At 36.1% G+C, this 6,704-nt stretch overlaps 1 non-coding gene across 1 annotated transcript; it reads left to right on the top strand.

Moving 5' to 3' along the window:
- The first annotated feature begins 3,475 nt into the window (after nucleotides 1–3,475).
- Nucleotides 3,476–3,547, top strand: TRNAP-UGG (transfer RNA proline (anticodon UGG)). Its single transcript has one exon. It is a non-coding gene; the product is annotated as a tRNA-Pro (tRNA).
- Nucleotides 3,548–6,704: the final 3,157 nt, after the last annotated feature.

A 6,704-nucleotide genomic window follows, 5' to 3' on the forward strand; every position in this document is an offset into this window, starting at 1 on the left:
ATTGATAATTTTTGATAATATGTTGCTTTCATGGCAACTTATAGGCATGAGAATTTTTATTTGGACTGGATTTGTAAATAATAACGTTCAGTAATTCCTAAAAATTAACTAATCTATATTACACACAAACCTCACCCAAAAATATATGTACTAGGTCGGAAATATCAACATATTGGCTTAATCCATTTTAAGAAATTAATCTAGTTTTATAGGGAAAACGGATATTATTGCAAATCGAGTACATTCAACAATCAAAAATATAGTTTTTTAAACTAACCAATAAACTTTCAGACTCACCAAAAGCAAACCCTTATTGTTTTAAATTTCTTACATGAACCATCAAACTTGCAGATTTCTTTGTTACTAACGGCTGGTAACGATTTTGAAAAATACTCGCACTAATTTATAAATATCATATTCAGCTGTACTTATTTGGCTGAAGTAAACTAAGAGAACATGCTCACTGCATTAATTTGACATTCAACCATATATCTAACATTCTTAGAAATTGGGCATTTGGTCTAGTGATATAATTCTCGCTCTGGATGCGAGAGGTCCATGGTTCAATAATCTGAACAAAAAATATTATGTAATAGGTTAGAAAATTCAGCATACAGAACTAATTCCATTAAAAAAATTAAATCCTAGTTTTTCTAGGGAAAAACAGAAAATATTTCATACTGAGTAAAAGGAATTCCATAAAGAAAAAATAGTTTTAAAACTAACGGTCAAAGATTCAGGCTCGCCAAAACCAAGTAGTAAATTTCCTACCGAAACTAGCAAACTAGAAATTTCCTTTTGTCACCAAAGGCTGGTAAAGAACAAAAAAATGGTCACACAGATTTAAGATTTACATACTAAGACTTCAATTACTTTGGCTAAAATCAACTAAGAGAACATGCTCATGGTCGACAAAAAAAAACAAAAAAAAGAACATGCTCATAAAGTGCAAATAGTGTGACCTTCAACCATATATCTAATATACTTACCAATCGGGCATTTGGTCTAGTGGTATGATTCTCGCTTTGGGTAAGAGAGGTCCCGAGTTCGATTCTCAAAATGCGCCATTGATATTTTCGATAATATGTTACATTTTAGTTATTGCATGAGAATTTTATTTGGTCTGGTTTTAGAAACAATCACATTCAGTAGTTCCTAAAAATTATCTAATCTACATTATATACAACTTTCTCCTAAACGTTTATGTAATAGGTCCGAAAAGTCAACTGATTAAACTAAAGGCATATAGAAATTTAAATCCTATGGATTTTGGGAAAATATAAGATATTGTAGACTGAGTAAACGGGTTTCAACAATGAAAAAAAAAATTAAAACAACCTTCTAATCTTTCAAACTCGTCAAACCAAACTCTTACTGTAGTAAATTTCTTATAAAAACCATCAAACTTGTGGTTTTGTCTTGCCACCAAAAGCTAGTAAAATTAATATTAAATGTTCTAACAGATTTAAAGATATCATCTTCAGCCTTTATTATTTGGCTAAAGTCAACTAAGAGAACATGCTCACAAAGTGCCAATTTTGTGACCATCAACAAAATATCTAACATTCTTAGCAATAAGGCATTTGGTGTAGTGATATGGTTCTCGGTCTGGGTGCGAGAGTTCCAGGGTTCGATAGGCATTGCATGTAAATTTTCATCTGGTCTAAAAATTACCTAGTCTATATTACACACAAACCTCAAAAAACAAACTATATACTAGGTTTGAAAAGTCAGAATACAGAACTAATTCCATTAATTTTAAATCCTAGTTTTTCTAAGGAAAAACAGAAAATATTACACACTGACTAAAAGGACTTCCATAAAAAAGTGGTTTTAAAACTATCTGTTGAACATTCAGGCTCGCCAAAACCATGTTGTAAATTTCCTATAGAAACTATCAAACTGAAAATTTCCTTTTGTCACCAAAAGGCTGGAAAAAAAAAATGGTGACACATATTAAAAATTTACAAATTAAGCCTTTATTATTTTGGCTAAAATCAACTAAGAGAACATTCTCACAAACTGCCAATAATATGAACTTCAACCATATTATCTCATATGCTTAGCAATTGGGCATTTGGTTTAGTGGTATGATTCTCCCTTTGGATGTGATATTTTTGATAATATTTTGCATTGATACCAGAGATTTTTTTATTTGTTCTGTCTTGGAACAAATCACATTCAGTAATTCCTAAAACTTAATTAGTCTATATTACACAATACCTTACTTGAACCATCGAACTGGCAGTTTTCTCTTGTTACTAATTGCTGGTAAATATTTTTGAAAAATATTTTCACTGATGTAAAAATATCATATTCATCTGTAATTAATTGGCTAAAGTAAACTAAGAAAACATGCTCACACAATGTCAATAATGTGACATTCAACCATATATCTAACATGTTTGGCAATTAGGCATTTGGTGTAGAGATATGAGTCTCACTTTGGGTGCGAGAGGTCCATAGGCAGTGCATGTGAATTTTTATCTGGTCTGGTTTCGTCAAAAATCATATTCTATATTACACACAGACCTCAACAAAAAAAAATATTATGTGCTAGGTTGGAAAATTCAGCATACAGAACTATTTCCATTAAACCATTTGAATAGTTTTTCTAGGGAAAAACAGAAATTATTGCACACTGAGTAAAAGGACTTCCATAATAAAAAATATTGTTAAACCTAACCGTTGAACATTCAGGCTCCCCAAAACCATATAGTAAATTTCCTACAGAAACTAGAAAACTGGAAATTTCTTTTTGTCACCAAAGGCTGGTAAAGAACAAAAATGGTCAAAAAAATATGGTCGAACAATTTATGATTTAAATATTAATCCTTCACTATTTTGGTTCAAGTCAACTAAGAGAACATGCTCATATAGAGCCAATACTGTGACCTTCATCCATATATCTAATATACTTACCAATCGGGCATTTGGTCTAGTGGTATGATTCTCGCTTTGGGTGCGAGAGGTCCCGAGTTCAATAATTGGAATGCCCCATTGATATATTTTCGATAATAAGTTACATTCTAGCTATTGCATTAGAATTTTTCTTTGGTCTGGTTGTAAAAATACCTAGTCTACAATATAAACAACCCTCTCCTAAACATTTATGTAATAGGTCCGAAAAGTCAACTGGTTACACTAAAGTCATATACAAATTTGTTTTTTGGGAAAACATAAGATATTGTAGACTGAGTAAACGGGCTTCAACAATGAAAAAAAATTAATAACAATCTTGTGAACTTTCAGACTCGTCAAAAGAAGACCTTAGTGTAGTAAATTTCTTATAAAAACTATCAAACTGGCAGTTTTATCTTGTCACCAAAAGCTACTAAAAATAATAGAAAATGTTCTAACAGATCCAAGAAAATCATCTTCAGCCTTCATTATTTGGCTAAAGTCAACTAAGAGAACATGCTCCGAAAGTGCCAACGCTGTGCCTTCAACCATATACCTAATATGCTTAGCAATAGGGCATTTGGTCTAGTGGTATGATTCTCGCTTTGGGTGCGAGAGGTCCCGAGTTCGATTCTCGGAATGCCCCATTTATTTTTTTTGATAATATGTTGCTTTCATACCAACTTATAGGCATGAGAATTTTTATTTGGACTGGCTTTGTAAATAATAACATTCAGTAATTCCTAAAAATTAACTAATCTATATTACACACAAACCTCACCCAAAAATATATGGACTAGGTCGGAAATATCAACATAATAGCTTAATCCATTTTAAGAAATTAATCTAGTTTTTAAGGAAAACGGATATTATTGCAAATCAAGTAAATTAAAAAATCAAAAATATAGTTTGTTAAACTAACTGTTAAACTTTCAGACTCACCAAAACCAAACCATTATTGTAGTAAAATTCTTACATGAACCATCAAACTAGCAGATTTCTCTTGTTACTAACGGCTGGTAAAGATTTTGAAAAATACTCGCACTAATTTATAAATATCATATTCAGCTGTACTTATTTGACTGAAGTAAACTAAGAGAACATTCTCACACACTGTTACTAAGGTGACATTCAACCATATATTTAACATTCTTAGAAATTGGGCATTTGGCCTAGTGATATAATTCTCGCTTTGGATGCGAGAGGTCCAGGGTTCTATAATCCGAACAAAAAAAATATTATGTACTAGGTTAGAAATTTCAGCATACAGAACTAATTCCATTAAAAATTTAAATCCTATTTTTCTAGGAAAAAACAGAAAATATTTCATACTGAGTAAAAGGAATTCCATAAAGAAAAAATAGTTTTAAAACTAACAATTCAGGCTCGCCAAAACCATGTAGTAAATTTCTTACAAAAACTAGCAAACTGGAAATTTCCTTTTGTCACCAAAGGCTGGTAAAGAACAAAAAAAATGGTCACACAGATTTAAGGGCGCCAAGGCTCTGTGCGAGGCATAGTTCTGCGATCAGAGATTCGTACTCGGCTTCGTCGTTTGTCGCGTTGAAACCTAAACGGAATGACTGCTCGATATTTTTTTCCTGTCGAAGATTCAAGTTGTAATCCGATACCAGATCCTTGTTTTGACGAGGCCCCGTCGACGTGGAGCTTCCACTTCTGGGCTTTGTCACTCGTGTCGATTTCCTTAGAACGAGCTCGGTAACGAAATCAGTATTTGTGCTTTTGAGCTCGTTCGTGGTTTGCTAATCTTCAGGATTGGCTGAGAATGTGGAAGACCGTCGTCCGTAGGGGCTGAGATGTCATGACCATAATCGAGTGAGATTTGAAGTATGGTCTTAGCTTCCGTGCGGCGGTTACCACTACTAGTGCTAGTTTTTCCATTACTGGGTATCTTGTTTCAGCGTCGATTAGCAATCTGCTGACATAATAGATCGGCTTTTGTTCGTTATTTTCTTCGCGGACAAATACCCCGCTGACCGCATGTTCTGAGGTCACGACATATAGGAACAGGACTTCGCTGCTGACTGGTTTCGAGAGGATGGGAGGCTCGCTTATGTAAGCTTTGAGTTTTCTGAGTGTTAGAATCGCACTCCTCTTTCCATTCAAATTTCTTGTTCCCTTTCAGGATCTTGTAGAACGGAAGGCATCGATCTGTCAGTCTCGAGATAAAACGATTTAGCGCTGCAATTTTTCCTGTGACTCTTTGGACTTCTTTGATCGATCTTGGTGGAAAATTGTCGATGAGTGCCGAGATTTGTTTCGGGGTTGCTTTGATTCCTCTTTTGGTCATCAGATACCCGAGAAATTCTCCCGAAGCTACCCCAAAGGTGCATTTTGTTGGATTCAAATTCATTCCAAACTTGTTGAGGATGTTGAAGAATTCCTGGATTTGGAGAACATGGTCATTGGCTACATAGCATGTCATCTATGTAGACCTCCGTTGTTTTACCGAGTTGCTTAGAAAACATTTTGTTCAACAGTCTTTGATAGGTGGCTCCGTTTTTTTTCAACCCGAACGACATTACTTTATAACAGTATATGCCACGTTTGGTTATGAAGCTCGTTTTCTCTTGATCCTCGGGATTCATGAGGATTTGGTTATAAATATAGAAGGCGTCCATGAAGTAAAGTAGCTCGTGTCTTGTTGTGGCCTCGACCAGTCGATCGATATGAGGCAATGGGAAACTATCCTTCGGGCAGGCTTTGTTAAGTTCGGTGAAATAGATGCAGACTCTCTACTTTCCATTTTTCTTCTTAACAACGACAGGGTTCGCGAGCCAATCTGGGTACTGAACATCGCGAATGGATCCAATTTTTAGTAGCTTATCGACCTCGTCATTCACACCTCTGGCTCGTTCTGGCCCTTGTTTTCTTCGTTTATGTTTAATCGGTTTAAATGTGGGGTCGATGTTCAGATCGTGGGAGGCGATGTCGATGTCGATTCTGGGCATATCAGCTGCGGACCATGCGAATATATGGAGATTTTTTTTAGAAAAGATGTCAGATCGCTTCTGATTTTTGAATGGAGATCATTTCCGATGTTTACGCATTTTTCTGGTGAGCGATCGTCTAAGGCGACGGTGCTCGAAAAGTCTTTTCCGGGGTCTCTCACTGTGGGATCCCAAACTATCAGATGGTCTTTTCCTTGCAGGAAAATCTTCCGGTATCCTGCCATGTAGCAGGATCGCGACTACTTTTGGTTTCCGTAAATGGTTTTTCTCCTGTTGGGGACACGAACTTTATGCATTGATGATAGATCGAGGGAACGGCTTTCATATGGTGGATCCATGGTTGTCCTAGGACAGCGTGGAAAGGCGAAGGATTTTTGGTTACGGAGAATTCAGTTTCAAACTCGAGGTTCTGAGCTTTGACTATCATCGTTACGATCACTAACGGCTGCACCCTATTTCCTTTGAAACTAAAGAGGGGGAGGGGGGGGGGCGCTTCGTGATTGATCATTAAATCAGATTGATTGATTCTCTAGAGGGCTTCCTGTGAAACGATGTTGTCTGCGCTTCCAGTATCGACGAGGATCCTTGAGAAGGTTACTCCGGTGAGTTCTAGTGCGATAACCAGAGCGTCGTCGTAAGGCGTGTCGAGCTTAGCGCTCTCATGTCGAGAGAAAGTGAGAGCGGAGCGACGTTTATGGTATCTTTAAGGGTCGCGGGTCGTTTCGACCTCGATCTATTGGACTCTTTTTGGGTTGTTTGGGATCCATAATCGTGTTTAGAAATCCTAGATCGGGTTCTTAGCCAGGAATAGTGGCCGCCAAAATGTAGACA

This window comes from Raphanus sativus, chromosome 5 (assembly GCF_000801105.2).
Source record: "Raphanus sativus cultivar WK10039 chromosome 5, ASM80110v3, whole genome shotgun sequence".
In the NCBI taxonomy this organism is placed as follows: Eukaryota; Viridiplantae; Streptophyta; class Magnoliopsida; order Brassicales; family Brassicaceae; genus Raphanus; species Raphanus sativus.